We start from the raw sequence: 11,359 nt of genomic DNA on the forward strand, positions 1-11,359 counted from the left end.
TATATTATTATTCAATGATCAATTTCATCACATATTATGACATTGAAAAAAGTATGAAAATTCCATTTTGACCCGGACCTTCGGGGTAGAATGAAAGACGGAACGAGGCAAAAAGATACACTTCTCCACTAGAAATTGTCTTCAATGTGAAAACAATATGCCATCTTCTCGTTGCTGCATTACGGTCTTGCACATTCGTGTACAGTTTGAATATCCTGTTTCTTTACTAAAATAATGTCAAAGTATATGTATATGATTTTTTTCCACTTATAAAACTTTCTACGCATTCTAAAATTGCTTCCTGTTAACAAAAATATGCAACATATTTCGCAGAATTGTATGCGAGTTTCGTGTACTGTCACGTCATGTGACCAACCCCACGGTAGCGATTGATGACACATTAATTTTTTTATTGTAAGCATGCACGGAGTCGAGATCAGGCCAGGGGCGTCACCAGCTTTTCTTCAAGGGGGGTGCGTTTTGACACTAAATGTAACGAGATTTTTTGGACAGACATTTAGAATATAGGAAGCTCTCAATCCCTAGACTTTTACTGTTTTTTGAGGGAAACCAAGCGGGGAAAGGGCACCGGCGTAGCTAGGATTTCATCTTGGGGGTGGGGGGGGGGGGGATGGGGCGTGTGTTAGTATGCGAGGGAGCGAGCAAGGGGGGGGGGGAGGGTGTGGAAATGCCTGTTGTCCTCCTCCCCCCCCCCCGCTCCTCCCACGGTGAGAACTTTTTGCATTTTGATGTTGTAAATGGTGCAATTTGATGCAGGCTTTTTGCGTGTTTTATCGACTTGAAACAGTCCCACTTGTTTATAAGGTATCAGTATACATTTTGAAGTAAACTGTTATTGAACAATTTGCCTATAAATGGTATAATTTAGATAAACTTCTAGTAATAATTCTTACACTGATGTCATGAACGCGACCGAGCCCGAGCAAGCGGAACGAGCAAGGGGGAGGTTGGGGATGGGAGGGGCTTGTCCCCCCTATAAATGGATTATGGAATGACGGTGTGAAACGACAAATTATAACTAACAGCAATATCAGGAGAATGGCATAACGACTACATGCGAGCGAGCGGAGCGAGCGAGATTGAAAATGAAAATTTTGACATTTTACAGTCCCAAAACTGCCATTTGGAGCCATGTTTTTTTCGCTTTGGAAATAAAGGGGGGGGGGGGGGGCGGCGCACCGGGCGCAACTGCCGGCAATTACTGGCAGCAACATCAGGAGAATTGCATAAGAATTAAGTGCGAGCGAGCTTGAAAATTTGACATTTTACAGTAAAAAAAACCCCTGCGTTTGTAGCTATATTTTTTCGCTTTGGAATTCAAGGGGGAGGGGACGCATCGGGCGCAACTGCTGGCAATTACTGGCAGCAATATCAGGAGAGCATAACGATTACTTTTGAGGAACTTTTAACGAAAATTTTACATTTTACAGTCCAAAAACTGCCGTTCTTAGCCGTATTTTTTCGCTTTGGAAATTAAGGAGGGGGGGGGGGGGGCGCACCGGGCGCCACTGCTGGCAATTACTGGCAGCAACATCAGGTGAATTGCATAACGATTCAATGTGAGCGAGCACAGACAACGAGCTTTAAAATTGTGACATTTTACAGTAAAAAAAATAGCTATATTTTTTCGCTTTGGAAATGAAGGGGGAGGGGGCGCACCGGGCGCAACTGCTGACAATTACTGGCAGTAACATCAGAAGAATTGCATAAAGATTAAATGCGAGCGAGCTTGAAAATTTTGACGTTTTACAGTCCAAGAAATGCCGTTTGAAGCTATATCTTTTTTGCTTTCGAAATTAAGGGGGCGCACCGGGCGCAACTGCTGGCAATTACTGGCAGCAATATCAGGAGAATTCAAATGCGAGCAAGCGGAGTGAGCGAGCTTGAAAATTGTGACATTTTACAGTCCCCAAACTGCCGTTCTTAGCCATATTTTTTCGCTTTGGAAATTAAGGGGGGTGCACCGGGCGCAACTGCCGGCAATTACTGCAGCAACTTCAGGAGAATGGCATTACGACTAATTGCGAGCGAGCGAAGCGAGCGAGCTTGAAAATTTTGACATTTTACAGTCCAAAAACTGCCGTTTGAAGCTATATCTTTTCGCTTTGGAAATTAAGGGGGGGGGGGGGGCGGAGGACGCCCGGTGCGTCCTTCCTCCTGGATCCGCCATTGGTAGTCAAGGGTGTCGGTTTATGTTCATGACTGGGGGAGGTATGACCAGCGCTGGTCCAGCGAGGTGGCGTCGAAGTGACCAAGCAGGGGAAGGATGTCCAAAATCTGCACATTAGAGCATCCCCTATTTGTGCGTGTTTGTTTGTGTGTGTGTATTATATACATGGAAAAGTTAGGAATTTGCCCAGGTCAAGTCTTTTTATTGGCAATGCAAGACATTTTCATATAGACTAGTATGTAAAGCAACAATGCAAAATCAATGATCTAGCTTTGATATAACGAAGCGTAAGGTACAAAGGTGTACATTCTACGTCACATTGTGCAACATTGTAGCGACTCTTTTTGCCGTTCGGATGTTCTGAGTACACTGCGCACATCCTGCTAAATGTGCAGAATGCCAACCAGGAATCATGCTGAATCACAATCTTTTGTCGGGTCCGGACTTTTTGAAGAATGTTTCACACTATATACCTATATGGTTAAAAGAAATCATAGAAAAATATCTTATTTCTTGATCACCCTTTCATTCAAAAGGAGTTTACTAACCCTTGAATTACTGTTTTTGGTGAGTCTTTTTTTTTTTAACCAACGGATGGGGGGGCGCACCCACCCCCCCCCCCCCTGAGTATTTCGCCACTGCTATTGGGTGAAATAATTGGACAGATTTCTAACAAAAAAAGCAAGAAAATCTTTTCATCGCAGGAATTATGATTATGTGGGGTGGGGCAAATGGTGCGCTTGCCTTCCAATATTTTTGTGGAGGCAACATTTTTGTTTTCTTTCAAAAGCAAGAAAATCTTCTCATGTCGGGAATTATTAATTATGGGGGGGGGGGGAGGCAAAATCAAAATATACTTGCCCCTCCAGTATTTTTATGGAGGTAACTTTTTGTTTTTCTGTCAAAAAAAAAATGGAAAGAAAATCTTCTCGTCTCTGGAATTATGGAGGGGGGGGGGGTGGGCAAAATGATATGCTTGCCCCTCCATTTTTTTTTTTTTTTTTTTTTAATGAGGGTAAGCCTCGCTCTTGGGCTGGCAATATGGATTGGTCAGAAGTAACGTACATAGACCCTACATACTTGTAAGTAGCACACGTACATGCACACGTGTATACGTGCTCCGTATCGTACGGATGTACAGTACGTAGCGATGCGTGCAGTCCTGCTGCCCGGCCACAGCTGGCCTTGAGAATTACCTTGTATGTTCCACCTTGCCCCATCCATTTTGCCTCGACCATGTAAAATTTTCCTGATTTGCATCACTGAGACAGTAGACACGTATATTATTATCATTATTATTTTTGCAGGCACTGATACCACGTATTATGGAAGCTATTTCAGTCCAATTTATCATTGTTTTTTTTTTAATGATTCAGGTAAGCAAGGTGATTTAAGGGATAATATATCTTTATTAATTATTGATTTCGATGCAAGAAGACAGAAATAACCCATAAAAGACACGCCAGCAGACAAGAAAAGGCTTATAATGAGTAAGCATTTTTAGAATGCGAACTAATCATACGTCCTGTACAACTGCTTCGTGATGGTGATTCCGCGGCGCGCGGGGTGACGTTAGGCGGTAGAATCACCCCTGGTGCTAACGCGCTAGCATTATGAGCAACCAACGAGCAGCAAATTCAAGGAGTGCGTTCTTGCTTTAAAAATGCAAAAGTTCATAAATATACGACATGTAAAAATGTTACTTATGCGCGAAGTCCGCCATTACTAAGTGGGTAAGATGCACAGTGCCGTGAAATCACAAACGTCATTGTAGGTTCCCAATAGTTCGCCCTCTGAAGGTAGTGAGAAAAATATTGTTAACATACTAGGACTAACTTTTATGGCTCCGATAACAAACGATGCAGCTTCCCTAAAGGGCAGTTTGTGCATGAGCTTTACATTTAAGACAACATAATATATATACATTTTATTTTGTTTAATGGGAGTGTTTCGTTTTACCCCGTGTTCCTCTTTGCTCCTGGTTCCATTACTATTTGTCTACTCAGGGAGGTAGGTGTTACAGAAAATGGAAGATCTAGAATCTCTCCTTTGTAGCCATGCTCCGTGACGCCGAGGTGTTATGCACTCTGTCGCAGGTGTCGATGAATTGCTTCGACAAAAGACAGCATTTCTACTGAAGTATGCATCATTCCTCATTCACAACAAACCCAGCGAGCAGCAGTTCACTGTCCCTTTCAAAATCTTGTTTTTTTCCAGCTATAATTGAGTGTGTAGATAACAGGACATGAGAACAAAGATCAATTAAAAAGTTGCACTTCTTCGGCAAAATGCCATCAAACTGGGTGCGGAAACACGCATTAGCCAATTCATCTGAAAGATTTCACAGTCATACGTACTTAACCTGGCGAAAACGAAATTAAATTAATATGAACATTAATGTGCCCAAGATAGCTAAGTACTAAACTTTTATGAGACACTAATGGTCCATTTGTCAGTCCTAGGATATTGATAACGAGAAGATTTTGGGAAAAGAGAAACTAAAAGGGTTTGTTCCGTAACATAATAAGCAAAAAGTTCCACAGGATTTTAGCATTTTCTTTTGAAATACAACTCAAATTTGCTGAAATCAAGAACCTCTAATTTGGTCTCCCTATCAAAACTATAGGCAAGAACGGCGTGGAGAATGGGACATCAAAGCCAGTGGATTGCTAGGCATTCAATTGTAGTGTTATAGAACCTACGCATAAATTTGCACACATTGGATAGACATTCCAACCCTTCTCTAAGCAACTCCCTGATCTACTCAAGATTTTGATACGCATTTTCTAAGTTGAGTTCATCTGCAATTTTAATGATAATAATACATATGAAGAGAGTGTTGTTAGTAGGGGCCTGCACACAACTTGATAATAATTGGAACAGTTTAGCCTTGCGCTTTCTTTTGAAAATGTCTTCTGTAACACACAAGCCACAAACGGGGTTGCTATCTCTTTGTGTGATGATAACTATATCTTATTGATGTAACACAATTTAGAGGTAAGATGATATATAATAAAAAGCTTTTCATGAAAAATGAGAATCGTTTATTATTTCCTTGAAAAGAAGGCGTAAGTTAGACTTGATATTATCAAAAATGCATGGTTATGCAGTGAGAAAAAAATAAATGTGTTTGGAAAATATGTGATGTGAATTTAAAAAATGGAAGACATAAAGTTGTTCATGGGTAATTACCATAAGGCCTACTTGTTAGGACATTGACAACACTTGAATGAAAATATACCGAGAAACAGATTTTGTGACATATTTTCGAGAAAGATCTATGAGTACCTTAGTGTACTCGATTTTATACAGCAGTAATATGATTTGGAGGTACGAGATGGACAAAGGGACAGAGTACTTTTCCTTATTCACCAAAAGTCCAATCCAAGATATTTTTGTCAGACCAAAAGTTACAACTCTTATCTCAAAGCTTATAGCATGCTTACGGAATTCTACTTTAAACTTCTTTATAGGGTACTGTACCCAAAGGTTCATATGTTGAAATTCGAGTTTGTTACGGATAATCTTTGTTCCTTTGTAATTGTTGATGCAATGAGATTGTATCAAAGTACAGGTATTTCGACAAACTTTATTTCACAGAAACTGAAGTAAGTAGAATTGAAAAAAGTATGATGTGTGTTGGGAGGTTATATGCACAGGTATATCAGGGAATTCGTTAAAAGAATGTAACACTATTATAATCTGTGATTAGATATTTTCTATATTTAGAGAGATCAGAAGGGTAGGTTACCAAATTTATATGATGGAATAAAAATTTGAGAGAGTGTAAAAAAGATGAACAATCATTGGAATGCATTTGTTCAAGTGGAAATATGAAATATAAGGCGATGATGACACGTCTTGATATGAAGTTTTTTGTTCTTTTTGCATATTTTTAAATTGTATTTGAGAGTTGGTCATTGTTATATTGTTACTCTTCTTAATGCTTTTTCTTTCCATTACTCTCACATCACTATCAGGAAGTATTGTATAAGAAATTACGCGTAGGCCAGATTTATTAAAATGTGATTAGGAACTGAAACCTGTGGGCTGGGAGTATGGGCGGCGTGGGTGCGTGTGTGCGTGTGTGCGTGTTCGAGTGCGTGCGTGCGTGTGTATCTGTGTGAGTATATGAGTCCGTGCACGTGTAGGCCTACGTGTGGGGCGCTTTGAGAGACGTTGTTTTCGTGTTTGTTCATGGATTATTAAAAGGGGCACAGAAATCAGGATTATTTCTTATTTGAATAATCTGTGTTTACAACCTGCTGATATAGTAGTTACATAATATTTGTTGAAATGAGAGTTACCCAAAACGATTTTACGTAAAGATGTATGTTGCGACACGGATTGTCGCCTCCTGCTCGGGGCGACAATCCGTGACGGGCGTTGGCGGCACGGATTGTCGCCCCCGTCACGGATTGTCGCCTGGCGACAATCCGTGACGAGGGCTGGCGGCACGGATTGTCGCCCGCCCTCGAAGCACATTTTACTGGGTAATATCGTTCTGGATATATAATCGTTGAAATACTAACACATAACTTACATGGCTACATCCATGCAAACATGCCATGTAAAAAGTCATGGTGAGGTTTCAAGGAAGTGTGTATGTGCGCGTGCACATGATAATTTAGTGTCCGTTTGTGCGTGTGTGTGTGTGTGTGTGCGTGTGTGATGGAAGAATGTGTTTATCATGTCAGTTTTTTGCGTATGTGTTTTTTAGCTGCGCGTTGGGAGGGAGCTGTTGCTGGCATAAACGTTGATATTGATTTCATCAGCAGCTTTGAATTTGATGAGTTTGTTTGGCAGATTTGTATATGAATTCGGAGTGGAGCTTGCGTGCGGGCGGATGCTGCTTTTCTGCATATGGTCCATTATGTCTTATTCATCAACATTGGGAAATCGTTTCATCAGGAAGGAATGTGGTATCGGTTCGGGTGTGCGTCGGTATGTGGGAAGGGGGTTTCATTTCGTTATTGCAAAAGTTTGTTATTCTGAAGGCTAATTCGTCCCGAAGGCTCAATCGTCCGAAGGCTCATTATTCCGAAGGTTCCGAATTTCATTCCGAATTTCATTTTTGGATCAACGAACCTCTAGGTATAGGGAATTGTGTGTTTCGGATAAATGAAGCCTCGGAAAAAACGAAACTTCGGAATAACGAACCTTCGTGTGAGTGTGTGTGTGTGTGTGTATGTATGTATGTATTTGGGTTGGTGAATGTGGGTGTGGGATGATTTAGGTTTTGTTTAATCAGGGGTTGGTGGGTTGGGGATTGGATTTGAAGGATAGTTATAAATGGTATGACAGATGTTGGTAGGATTTAATATTTAGGATAGATGTAGGCCCTAAATTTGTTTCGGTTGGGGAGGGGAGGGGGTGGTCGGGTTTTTTTATGACTGATTTCATTATAGATTTGTGTAATGTATTTGTGTTTTTTTAATGTATATGCCCTTGTAAGTAAGAAGGTGTTACATGATCCAAACCAATGCATTCAAGGAATATAGGTTTGGTAGGGCCCTACATGTCAAAACTTTCTCGCGAAGAAATTGTTAGTAGGGTTGGTCTATAATCGAGTTATCTTTGTTAAAGTGAGATTTTGTGGTATAAATTGACAAATGGATTTGTTTGTGTTTCGAATTGCCATTTGTAACTTTTTTTTTTCATGTTACACCCAGAATGGATCTATGTATGAATGATTTGAATGAAATCAATAAATATCAAGGGAAAAAAGTGTTGAGTTGGTTTATTTGCATTATGAGGATTTGTTTGAGTGTTTGTTGGTATTTGTTTGTATTACGTATGTATTAGCGGTGTGCAATGGCAGTTCGTTTTTGCCAAAATCAACTAACGATTGACAATTTTTTTTTACGGCGTGTGGAAATTATGCATAATGCATGCCAAACCTATTCTGGGACAAAGAATAGTGGTATGGACGTTCTAGTTTATAAGACTGATGGAAGAAAATGACTGCAGTGAAAAATGAACAAAGACAAATAACATTTGGGGAGGGTACCTCCCTCGTATGTATTTTCTCTCGGTCTCTCTCTCGCCTAGCCCGCCTCACCGCTGATATTGGTTGACACACCCATACTATTTTTAGATCAACGCTGGTGTGAATTTTTCAAACACGTGCTCATATTAGGGACTCTGAAGGCGTTTAATGCCACAGTAGCGCCACTATATTCCACATACACACGTAAGCATACAGGCACACGTATACACACAGACAAACAAACCACTACCACTATACAACCACCACACATGCACAGTTTCTACATAATTATTGTATTATTATACTCCAAACACACACACATATACACACACACACACACACACAACAGCAACAAATCATACACATCACATATCATGCAGCTCACAATACACACACACACACACACACACACACACATACGCATAACTTACCAGTCATACCCATCCCACCAAAGCTTAACACCGGAGGAACCACCCCGAGCCCGGGGCGACAATCCGTGACGGGGCGACAATCCGTGTCGCAACAAATTTTTTGCCAACACGGATTGTCGCCTTCGAGGTAAAAAACTGGGAACTGCACAAGCGTCACGGATTGTCGCCAGGCGACAATCCGTGCCGTCAGCGCCCGTCACGGATTGTCGCCCCGAGCAGGAGGCGACAATCCGTGTAGGGGCGACAATCCGTGTCGCAACAATGTATGTGCTGTTTTTGTTTCGACTCTGTTTTATACTGAACACATGACTGCATGTGAATTTCGCTCTATGACGATAATTTGATAGGCATTACAAAGTATTACGTGCATGCGTGTTTGAATGTGATTAAGTTTATAGTGTGATGGACGGAACACCAATTAATTATTCATCAGACATACTATAGCTCAATTACTGTAGTGCCCATCCCTTCTTTGCAGAAAAACAGTGTTTGTAATGACAGTCTTATGTTAACAGTGTGAAGTAACACTCTTTTAATCAGAATTAAAATCAGTGAAAATAGGGTTGCTCAATGAAGAGTGATACGATATTTTAAAGTTTAACAAGAATAAAAGGGGTCTTTCAGGCATTAGATATAACGTCCTCAATAAAGTAAATGTTGTGACATCTACGGAATGTAAGGGCGATTATGTCCTTATACGTAAAGAACGCATGATAAGCCAAACTTGTTTTAACAACGACAAAAAAGTATTAGTGAGTTGATTTGAGGTTATCTTGAAGGGACTGTACAGTACTGGTTGAGGGAGGTATTCATGTTTTGAACATTCCTAAGTGAGATAATGAAAAGCCTCTTATGAAATATGAAAGAGCATGTAATTTTAAGAAGGATTCAACGTTTATTTGCTGAAAATTGGTTTTCAAATGGCTGAGATATCCAAAATAGTGCTAATAATAAAAGGCGACATGCCACAACTTTATTAGGATCTCTTTGTTTCACCTTGTTTTTGGATATCTCAGCCATTTCCAAACCGATTTTCATCGAATAAACTTTTGATACCCCTTAGAACTGCATTCCCCCTGAATATTTCTGAATATCTCTCAAAATGTTAAAAGCTAAATCTACACCTTGACCAGAACTGTACACACCCTTTAACAAGACTGTATACAGTAGTGAAAACACCCTCTAACACCAGGATCCTTTGCCATGCAATTCAGTCTTTTTCATTAGTCAACAGTTAAACAGTTGCTAAAATAAATTATTATTATTATTATTATTATTATTACTATTATTTATAGTGCGCTTTTCCCACAAGGCCCAAAGCGCTTACAATCAATTCAAAACATATACGACAGTATGTATAATTGGATAAATGTTATATATACAGCTACCAACTAGTTGCTACTGAAAAGATGTGTTTTCAAGGCTTTTTTGAACACACTGACTGATGGAGACTGTCTAACGGTAAGTGGTAAATTGTTCCAGTGCTTTGAAGCAGACACAGTAAATGTCCTATCACCGGCTAAGGTGCGAGTAACAGAGTATGTGAGACGAAGCGGATCACTAGATGACCTCAAATTTCTAGTAGGTGTATATAAAGTCAAACAGGCGTCTAAATATTTCGGAGCTTGATCATTAAGGATTTTATAAACAAACAAAACTAATTTGAAAATTATCCGTTGCTTCAAAGGAAGCCAGTGCAACGACTTCAGAAGTGGCTGAGATGGGTAGTCCCTAGAAACCTGAAACACTAATCGGGCTGCCCAATTTTGAAGTCGCTGCACACGATCCAGTTGAGTTGAAGGAATGGAAGAGAGAAGCCCGTTACAATAATCTATACGGGATAGAACTAAAGAACGCACTGCGTTATGACATGCAGATTGATCAATAAATCTCCTAATCCTAGCAATATTTCTTAAATAAAATTATATAATGTACTAAGGTAAAGTTGAACGCTACATGGAGATTCCTGTCTAGACTGCTTTACAAGAGAACGCCATGGACACCATGTTTGAGTGTATGTCAGCATACTGATTTATTAAACATCATTTTCATCACGACGTATAAGAAGGCTAGCTGGTTACAACGTTTTGAATGAGTACTGTACTGTTAACCCTGCAGCAGCTTACTTTTTGTATGACATGATTCTTTGTAAAAACAAACAAAACAAACTTCTCTACCTTCCCATGTAGGAGGTCACGCATGGACGTTAAATGTTCAGTTTGTGATATGCATTATCTACCTTTCCCTGACTATAGGTAACATTGGACATCGACTTTCTTACTTGATTTTCATTCAAGTTCAACTGAGTACTTTTTTATTGTGCTACATTGCTTGCTCTTTGGACTCCTGATATGCTGTATGGGGAGAACGACAATTACATCCATTTTCTTGGAGGGTTACATTGGTGATCTTTCGTTTGAAAACCACAACATTTTATCAAAAAGGCATTCAAAGGGAGGCAACAGAAAATCAAGGAAATCACAACATCCCTCTGCGGATCTTCCTTTTTCATGATAAAGTCATAATTACCTCTTTCTCCTCTATCTTTCTCTTTCTCTCTATACAAACTATTATAGACATTATATAAACTAGAAGAAGGAGTCTCGAGTACGCCATGGCCCGAGGCGGGCCGAAAATTTTGTAAATAAAAACATTATTGGAACTACAAATGGCGTACTCTAGATTCCATCTTATACTTACAACATTCGAAGTCCAACACATGAAAAATTCCAAGATGAACATTATACA

The sequence above is a fragment of the Diadema antillarum genome, unplaced genomic scaffold (assembly GCF_040938485.1).
Source record: "Diadema antillarum isolate AM-2024a unplaced genomic scaffold, OU_Dant_1.0 scf00000136, whole genome shotgun sequence".
NCBI classification, from domain to species: Eukaryota; Metazoa; Echinodermata; class Echinoidea; order Diadematoida; family Diadematidae; genus Diadema; species Diadema antillarum.